The sequence below is a fragment of the Quercus suber genome, unplaced genomic scaffold, assembly GCF_002906115.3.
Source record: "Quercus suber isolate HL8 unplaced genomic scaffold, Cork oak 2.0 scaffold_703, whole genome shotgun sequence".
NCBI classification, from domain to species: Eukaryota; Viridiplantae; Streptophyta; class Magnoliopsida; order Fagales; family Fagaceae; genus Quercus; species Quercus suber.
In genome coordinates, this window is record NW_027070144.1 from 256,646 (window position 1) to 265,547 (window position 8,902).

Genomic DNA, 8,902 nt, shown 5'->3' on the forward strand with positions numbered 1-8,902 from the left:
GGGGGGGGGGGGGGGGGGGGGGGGGGGGGGGGGGGGGGGGGGGGGGGGGGGGGGGGGGGGGGGGGGGGGGGGGGGGGGGGGGGGGGGGGGGGGGGGGGGGGGGGGGGGGGGGGGGGGGGGGCGGGTGGGGGGGGGGGGGGGGGGGGGGGGGGAGAGGAGGCTTTGCTATTAGTTGCGTACAGCGACTCCTGCCTCCGGATCTACTGCTTAACCCCTAAGGGTTTTTATTTATTGATTTATTATTTATTTGTGGTTTTTATGAGTGCGTCTAGGTATGAACAAAATTATTTTTTTGAGAATACTAAGTATTTTAACACATACTCACATGGGGAGAAGGGAGAAGGTCTTAAGTGTATATCTTAGATGACCTAACTCTTGGATACACAGCACAAGCTTTATTCGTGAGTGTGTGTGTTAAAATACTTGGTATTCTATGAGAAAAAGGTATAGACAAAATTATCTTGTTGAAAATTTTTTAAAGGGCAGGCATTTTTGTTTTAGGTAAAATTGGCTGTTTGGGTTTAATTGTTTTTAGCTTTACTATTGGTAATTTTTGTTGTTGAGCTAATTTTTTTGAGCTTGTTTATTTTGTTTTAGATTTTAGATTTGGCCTTTAAAAGGAGAAAAATGTTAGAGTTACAAACTTTTTTACAAATTGTTAATGTGGTCAGTGGTTATTAGTAAATATAAATAAAAATTGATGTAACTGGTATCTGTGGCGCAGTTCAGTGTGATTTTGGGTCATTTTAAGCACCGTACCTCAATTTTGTGGTCACATGTGCGGTGCAATGCGGTGTACAAGGTGCGATTTGGACGGTTTTGGGATAGTATATTTTTCAAGATGTCATAGTCCATTTCTAATTACTATTAATAATCGTGACAATATGACAGTAAGTTTTTTTTTTTTAAATATAACATGTGTAACAAAAAAAAGTAATACTAGTATATACAAAACAAAACAAAAAATCCATGACAGATTGACAATAAACTAAAAGTACCACAAATATATAGTATATACAAAACAAAAAAAATTAAATTAAACTTTTGAAATTTTGATTTTCTGAGAGTGAGAGTGTGAGATGAAGAAGTAAATGATGTTTTGAACTTTTGATTTTGTATTTAACCAAAACGAAGTCGTTTAATGTGAAACTGGAATGCACTAGCATTAGGTTGGCCACTTACTTCTTATAATATTAAATTATTAATATATATATATATATATATGGGTGCAATGTGGTGCGGTGTAGTTTTGTGTGGTTTTTATATTATAAAACTGCACTCCACATCACACAATGCGATGCAGTGCGATTACTTCATTTTGCAGGCAGTTTTAGTTGGCTTGGGTGCAGTAGTGCGGTTTAGTGAACACCCCTAGATGTAAGTGGTGGGCCCAGATACAAATCAATAAGAATGTACTAGTCAACAGTTTGTGAAAATGTTGTAGAAAAATTTGTGACTATAATATTACTCTTAAAAGGATCGATGATATTGTTAAGGGGGAAAAAGTGTAATTTTATAAAAAAAAAATTGCTAAAATTGATACCTATGTATATACTAATTTAAAAAAAAAAAAAAAAAAAAATAGGGGGCCCATTGCCCCCCATTGTCCAAGCCTCCCTCCAACCCTGATCCTATCAGTTCCAGGATCCTAAACCCAAGCCAAATCCCTAACTTCGATCTATTTTCAATTTAATCATTTAATTTTTTTTCTTCCCATTTTAGTCATTTTACTTTATTTTATTTTCAATGTACTTCTTTATGCTAGATCTATCTAATGCATACCGTTAAGTCCATCAAAATGACAAAAATAGGTGCACCTAATACTTTTATCCTCATTTTTATAAGGTGTCAAGCCACGTCTTTAAACATCTAGTTGAGTTTTATTTATTAAATTTTTGCTATTTTGCAATGTAAGTAGGATCCTTTGGAAACTTTCCTAATGGGTGCCTCGTTAACAAAAGAAATTCTTAAAAGGGTTTGTTATAGTGGGCTCATATCCATTATTGTTGCATACTTTTAATAACTTTTTTCCCCTGAATCTATACTTTTAATAATTTAACAAATTCAAAGATTGAGTCGAAAGTAATTTTCTTTTAATTATCTCAAGCATTCACAAAAAGCATACACAACCTTTGTTGCTCACTAACAATATGGATAGAATTCAATACGGATCTCATCTAATCAGATTGAACTTTATTATTATTATTATTATTATTATTATTATTATTTTGTGTGATTATTTTCTCAAGCAACCAAACGATTTCTTAAACAAAATCAAAATATTGAGACCTAAAGCTTCATTTCTTTAAACTAGAAAAAATCCAAGTCCACTCTACTTTATTTTTTCATCTCTTTCAATAGATCAAACTTTCAGAAACCAAAGTTTATGTAAGAGATACTACAATCAAATCAAAAGAATCAGAAACACATTCAAATTCCAAGCTCAAATTCACAGAGGATCATTGGAAAACGCTGAAGAGGTGAGATTTCAAAGAGAAACGAAGAAATTTATTACCACGGATCTCCTTGATAAGGATAAGTTTTGTTTGTGAAGAGAAGAATGTAATCGCCGTCCTTGTACCCACGATCTTGCATTTCCACCATGAGAGAGAGAGAGAGAGAGAGAGAGTTTGAAGAGCTGTCAGTATTGCTTGCTTATATACTGTTCTATTTTTTTTTTTTTTAATCTTGGTCGTTAATCTTTTTTGATGGAGTTGATCAGAAATTTTGGACGGTAAGAGATTGACTTGGATATCGTTGGACTGGCGGGTAGTTATTTATTTTGCATAACAGAATTAGTCAGGGGCAGTGATGGAGTCACAACTTGGTGAAATAAGTATCTCACAACTCTTCTAAAATCGAAACTACTAGTAGCTGATCTAAATCTGCGAAGTCCAAAAACAGTCTCAAAACATAACAGAATGCCTTGAATGTGATGTAGCTGATCTAAATCTGCATCACAAAAGACCAGTGTTTCATTTGCAAATATCAAATGTGAAATAGCCATAGCATCCAAACCAGTTGATGAAACCAAAAAACTATCTGTATGACCACCCTCCTTTGCTCTTAACATTAATCTACTAAATGCCTCCATTACCAAAACAAACAGCAAAGGTGAAAGAGGATCACCTTGCCGCAGACAACGAGTACCAGGAAAGAATCCTTTAGGAGTACTAGGCCAAAGAATCCTTTAGGGTACCATTAATAAGATAAGAGAATCATACTTAGGAATACAAAATCGAATCCCAGCCCCTAATTTTCAATGGACACATTGTCACTTCATTGCAATAATTTACCAAGCCAAATTTATTATGCTTTTATGTTTTCCAAGACAAAAAACTTGGGAGATCTGCTTGTATTAATTCTTTCTTTGTAGTTATTCCTTTGATACACTCCATGTGCTAGGATAGTACTTTTCCAATAAAATTTATTGCTTATTAGCAATAAGATCTGCTTGTATTGATTCTATTATTTACCTTTTGGGTACTTCTTTAGGTTCCTTTTAAATTTCTCCTTATTTTTTTTTCCTTTTTTCAAATTTGATTATTGAGAAGATGCAGATGTTAAAAAAAGAAGAAATAAACCAATGCTGCTTGCACATTTTGAGGCTAGTTTATATATGGATTAATTTTGAAACTGACATAAAACTAGAGACTTCAATTTCTCGAAATTAATAGGAAACGCAAAAAAGGAATATTTTTAACAAAAAGAAAAAAACCCACAAAAAAGTAGAATTTTCTCCTGAGCTAGGGCATGTATTATTGTATTTGTCCTATCGTTGTTCACTTCTATTATTAACTAAACTAGTCGCAGACCCGCGCGTTGCGCGTGGTTATTTTATTTTATTTTTTTATGATTGTGTTATTATTTGAAATATTTTTGAATGTGTTACTACTTAAGTTGCATTATATATGTATACACAATATATTGTAGGATTTGTGATGATAGAAGGTATTGTCTTGGAATTAGATGTGGAATCATTTTATTTAACTTGCAATTAACTTGCAATTTTTAGCATAGCCTTTTCATTTTATTTATAATTAAAAGTTACAAATACTGAAGAAACAATCCAATTTTTGAACTAAACACCCTACACAACCAAAAGATAATATAAAATTACTCAAGCATACCAAAAGATAATATAAAAATATTTTAGCATAGCCTTTTCATTTTATTTATAATTGAATGTTGGACATACTTGAAGAAACATTCCAACTTTATTTACAATGGAATTTCCCAGCAAAGCAACTCATTCAACAATGTCCTATTTTTTTTTTTTTTTTGGTTGTTTTCTTTGGTTACACAAACTGTTCAGCCAAATGTGAAATTTCCCAGCAAAGCAACTCATTAAACAATACATTGTAGTAAAGTAGAAGTAATATTTTCTGACAATGTGCAACTGTATTAAGCTCTGACTGGTCACATATTTGTTTTTTATTCAAGTAGACTGCTACCTCTGCATCCATAGTGGTAATAGCTCTGGATCTATCAATGACACTTGTGGACCAAAGTGGCACATGGCTGATGTACTTTGGTTATTCATTTCATTAATTTTCTTTCTGCCGTCAACACTTAAAGTTGAACAGACTACATTTGCTGAAGGTGTTTTTGCATTTCCAATGGACATTTAATTGTTCCATTATGTTCTGTTTGTAACTGAAGAGGGATGCTAATGAAAATGGCAGCCTTCATAAATAATGGTAGAAAATCCTAATGGCCGTGTGTCATGCGATGAGAAACCTTATCAATGTGATTGCTCACATTTGTTCCTCTAAGTCCATTTTAAATGACGAGTCTGTAGCTTCTGATAATGTATAGAATAGGAGTTGGTTCCACTTGTCATGAGAAACCCATGGGGCTCCTAAATGGTTTTTTTTATAGTTTTTTTAGTTCTTTTTATTCTTTCGTACAAATAAATTTTAATAGTAATAGCAAACTTACTGAACATTCATATCAATGTTTGCAATTACAATATGTTCTGTGCAGCTAAATAATTTAACAAAGGAGAACACAATTCTAGTTGAGAAATTACGTATTGCTAAGATTATGTACAACAACATAGATGGCGACAACAAAGAGATTCTATTTTCCAATAATGATGCTATCAGTGCTACCTGTGCAAAAACATATGAATAGGCATTGATTTAGGTGCACACAGGACTAAATAGCACTTACATCACATAATATGTGTAAGCTTATAATTTTTATGATGTATTGCTCTGTATAATTAATTAAAACTTGATTGTTATTGTCTTACAAAAATGCGTTTCACTTTGCTTGTTTGATGTACTTAGGTCTCCGTCATTTGGAAGACTGAACTCTGCATAATTGGGACATGACCATATACATTATACCAAGGTTGTTGAAATTATTTTTCACTAATTGGTCCTTTGAGGAACCTCACATTATACCAAGGTTGTTGAAATCATTTATTTTCCTGGGGGATCATGGTGAGAGTAAATTGTAACCAAAAGACCTTTCCCAGCTACTACAATATTGCCTAAAATCTCAACATGAATGCCCTCTCCCCAACTACTACAATATTTCCTAGCTACTACAATATTTGAAAACTTGTTTTTATCATTTTTATTGTTTCCAGCTATACCACTACCAAACTACTTTCTTCAGTCATGGAATATAAACAATCGAGAGAGATGAAAACTCACCTTTAAATCCCCTTGGAATGGATGAGACGTGCCACCAACACTTTAGCCACAACACATTAAAAAACGACACCTGAGATATTTCCAAATAAACCAAGGTAAAATAAAATAGTTTTTTGGTAGTAAAATTGTAGCACTATTGAAACGTCATTCAGGCAATCTCACAAACACATCAATGGCATGCCAAGGATGCTCATCTAATATAAACACAAACACAAACAAACGAAAAAAAAAAAAAAAAAAAGCGTCTCATATTAATATAAACAAAGCATAAAAGTTTTGCGGAACACAAATACAAACAAACGAAAAAAAAAAAAAAAAAAAGCGTCTCATATTAATATAAACAAAGCATAAAAGTTTTTCACTAATTGGTCCTTTGAGGAACCTCACATTATACCAAGGTTGTTGAAATCATTTATTTTCCTGGGGGATCATGGTGAGAGTAAATTGTAACCAAAAGACCTTTCACAGCTACTACAATATTGCCTAAAATCTCAACATGAATGCCCCCTCCCCAACTACTACAATATTTCCTAGCTACTACAATATTTGAAAACTTGTTTTTATCATTTTTATTGTTTCCAGCTATACCACTACCAAACTACTTTCTTCAGTCATGGAATATAAACAATCGAGAGAGATGAAAACTCACCTTTAAATCCCCTTGGAATGGATGAGACGTGCCACCAACACTTTAGCCACAACACATTAAAAAAACGACACCTGAGATATTTCCAAATAAACCAAGGTAAAATAAAATAGTTTTTTTGGCAGTAAAATTATAGCACTATTGAAACGTCATTCAAGCAATCTCACAAACACATCAATGGCATGCCAAGGATGCTCATCTAATATAAACACAAACACAAACAAACGGGAAAAAAAAAAAGCGTCTCATATTAATATAAACAAAGCATAAAAGTTTTGCGGAACACAAATACAAACAAACGAAAAAAAAAAAAAATGCGTCTCATATTAATATAAACAAAGCATAAAAGTTTTTCACTAATTGGTCCTTTGAGGAACCTCACATTATACCAAGGTTGTTGAAATCATTTATTTTCCTGGGGGATCATGGTGAGAGTAAATTGTAACCAAAAGACCTTTCCCAGCTACTACAATATTGCCTAAAATCTCAACATGAATGCCCCCTCCCCAACTACTACAATATTTCCTAGCTACTACAATATTTGAAAACTTGTTTTTATCATTTTTATTGTTTCCAGCTATACCACTACCAAACTACTTTCTTCAGTCATGGAATATAAACAATCGAGAGAGATGAAAACTCACCTTTAAATCCCCTTGGAATGGATGAGACGTGCCACCAACACTTTAGCCACAACACATTAAAAAAACGACACCTGAGATATTTCCAAATAAACCAAGGTAAAATAAAATAGTTTTTTTGGCAGTAAAATTGTAGCACTATTGAAATGTCATTCAGGCAATCTCACAAACACATCAATGGCATGCCAAGGATGCTCATCTAATATAAACACAAACACAAACAAACGGGAAAAAAAAAAACGTCTCATATTAATATAAACAAAGCATAAAAGTTTTGCGGAACACAAATACAAACAAACGAAAAAAAAAAAAAAAAATGCGTCTCATATTAATATAAACAAAGCATAAAAGTTTTTCACTAATTGGTCCTTTGAGGAACCTCACATTATACCAAGGTTGTTGAAATCATTTATTTCCTGGGGGATCATGGTGAGAGTAAATTGTAACCAAAAGACCTTTCCCAGCTACTACAATATTGCCTAAAATCTCAACATGAATGCCCCCTCCCCAACTACTACAATATTTCCTAGCTACTACAATATTTGAAAACTTGTTTTTATCATTTTTATTGTTTCCAGCTATACCACTACCAAACTACTTTCTTCAGTCATGGAATATAAACAATCGAGAGAGATGAAAACTCACCTTTAAATCCCCTTGGAATGGATGAGATGTGCCACCAACACTTTAGCCACAACACATTAAAAAAACGACACCTGAGATATTTCCAAATAAACCAAGGTAAAATAAAATAGTTTTTTTGGCAGTAAAATTGTAGCACTATTGAAACGTCATTCAGGCAATCTCACAAACACATCAATGGCATGCCAAGGATGCTCATCTAATATAAACACAAATACAAACAAACGAAAAAAAAAAAAAAAAGCGTCTCATATTAATATAAACAAAGCATAAAAGTTTTGCACCCAAAAAAAAGAATTGAGATGTAGAGATACCTCAACCACAAGAGGGAGGTTCTGTCAGTATTTATAAACCATGTGGAAAGGAATAAAGAGAGGAAGGAAATCAGATAGGCAGCCGTTACTGAGAAACAGTAGAGCAGGAAGATAGGTAGCTTTCAAACTCTCTGTTTTTTCACACAATACCTGAACAAACTCTCTGTTTTCTCACACAATACCTGAACGCTTCAATGTTTTTTTTTTTCTTTTCTTTTTCCTCCCTTTAAGCTTCCCTCTACGTTACATATTGCAAAACCTAACCGCTTCCCTTTTTCCTTTTTTTCTCTTTTTTTTTTTTTTTTTTCCTTTTTTCTTTCTTCCAAACCAGCTTGAACTACCTTTTTTCTTTTTTCTTTCTTTCTTTTTCCTCCCTTTCAGCTTCCCTGTACGTTACACTGAACGCTTCCTTTTTTAATTACGCTTCCTTTTGTTTTTTTTTTTTTTTTTTTTTTCTCTTCCCTCCAATCCGGCTTGGAAGTTTTGATATTTAAATAAAGGCTTTCAGTTTTGATATTTAAATAAAGGCTTGAAAGTTTTATTTATTAAGCTCAACTGAAAAGGCTTTCAGTTGGGCTTCATAGTGGAACTAAATAAATAGGAGGTGGGCTGAATTAAATAGATAGTGGAATTAAATAAATAGATAGTGGGAATAAATAAATAAGTAGTGGGCTATAATTATAGGGCTGGGATTTATAGGGCTGTAAATTGTAAAAACTAATTAAAAATTGAAGTAAAAACCAATTAAAAATTGAAGGAAAACTTTTTTTTTAATAAAGAAAATGACATGGCAGTTGATGTGGCGCAACGTGAGAGCAGCAGAATTAAATTCTACGCTTCAGCTTTTAGTAATATATAGATTTTGTGTGCAATTGAATTAAGTTTTCTTGTAAATTGTGCAGTAATCTGCAATACAGTTGGGAACAAATAATGCAGTATGGGCAATCGATTGATGATAGTGAAACTACCAAGTTCATATTCCTCATCTTCTTG

The 8,902-nt window shown here is 33.3% G+C and overlaps 1 long non-coding RNA gene across 1 annotated transcript; it reads right to left on the reverse strand.

The window, feature by feature from the left end:
• Positions 1 to 5,993: 5,993 nt before the first annotated feature.
• LOC136064539 (uncharacterized) lies at positions 5,994 to 7,815 on the reverse strand. Its single transcript, XR_010626166.1, has 3 exons — positions 7,599 to 7,815; positions 6,957 to 7,027; positions 5,994 to 6,386 (listed from the first exon to the last, which is right to left on the reverse strand). It is a non-coding gene; the product is annotated as an uncharacterized LOC136064539 (long non-coding RNA).
• Positions 7,816 to 8,902: the final 1,087 nt, after the last annotated feature.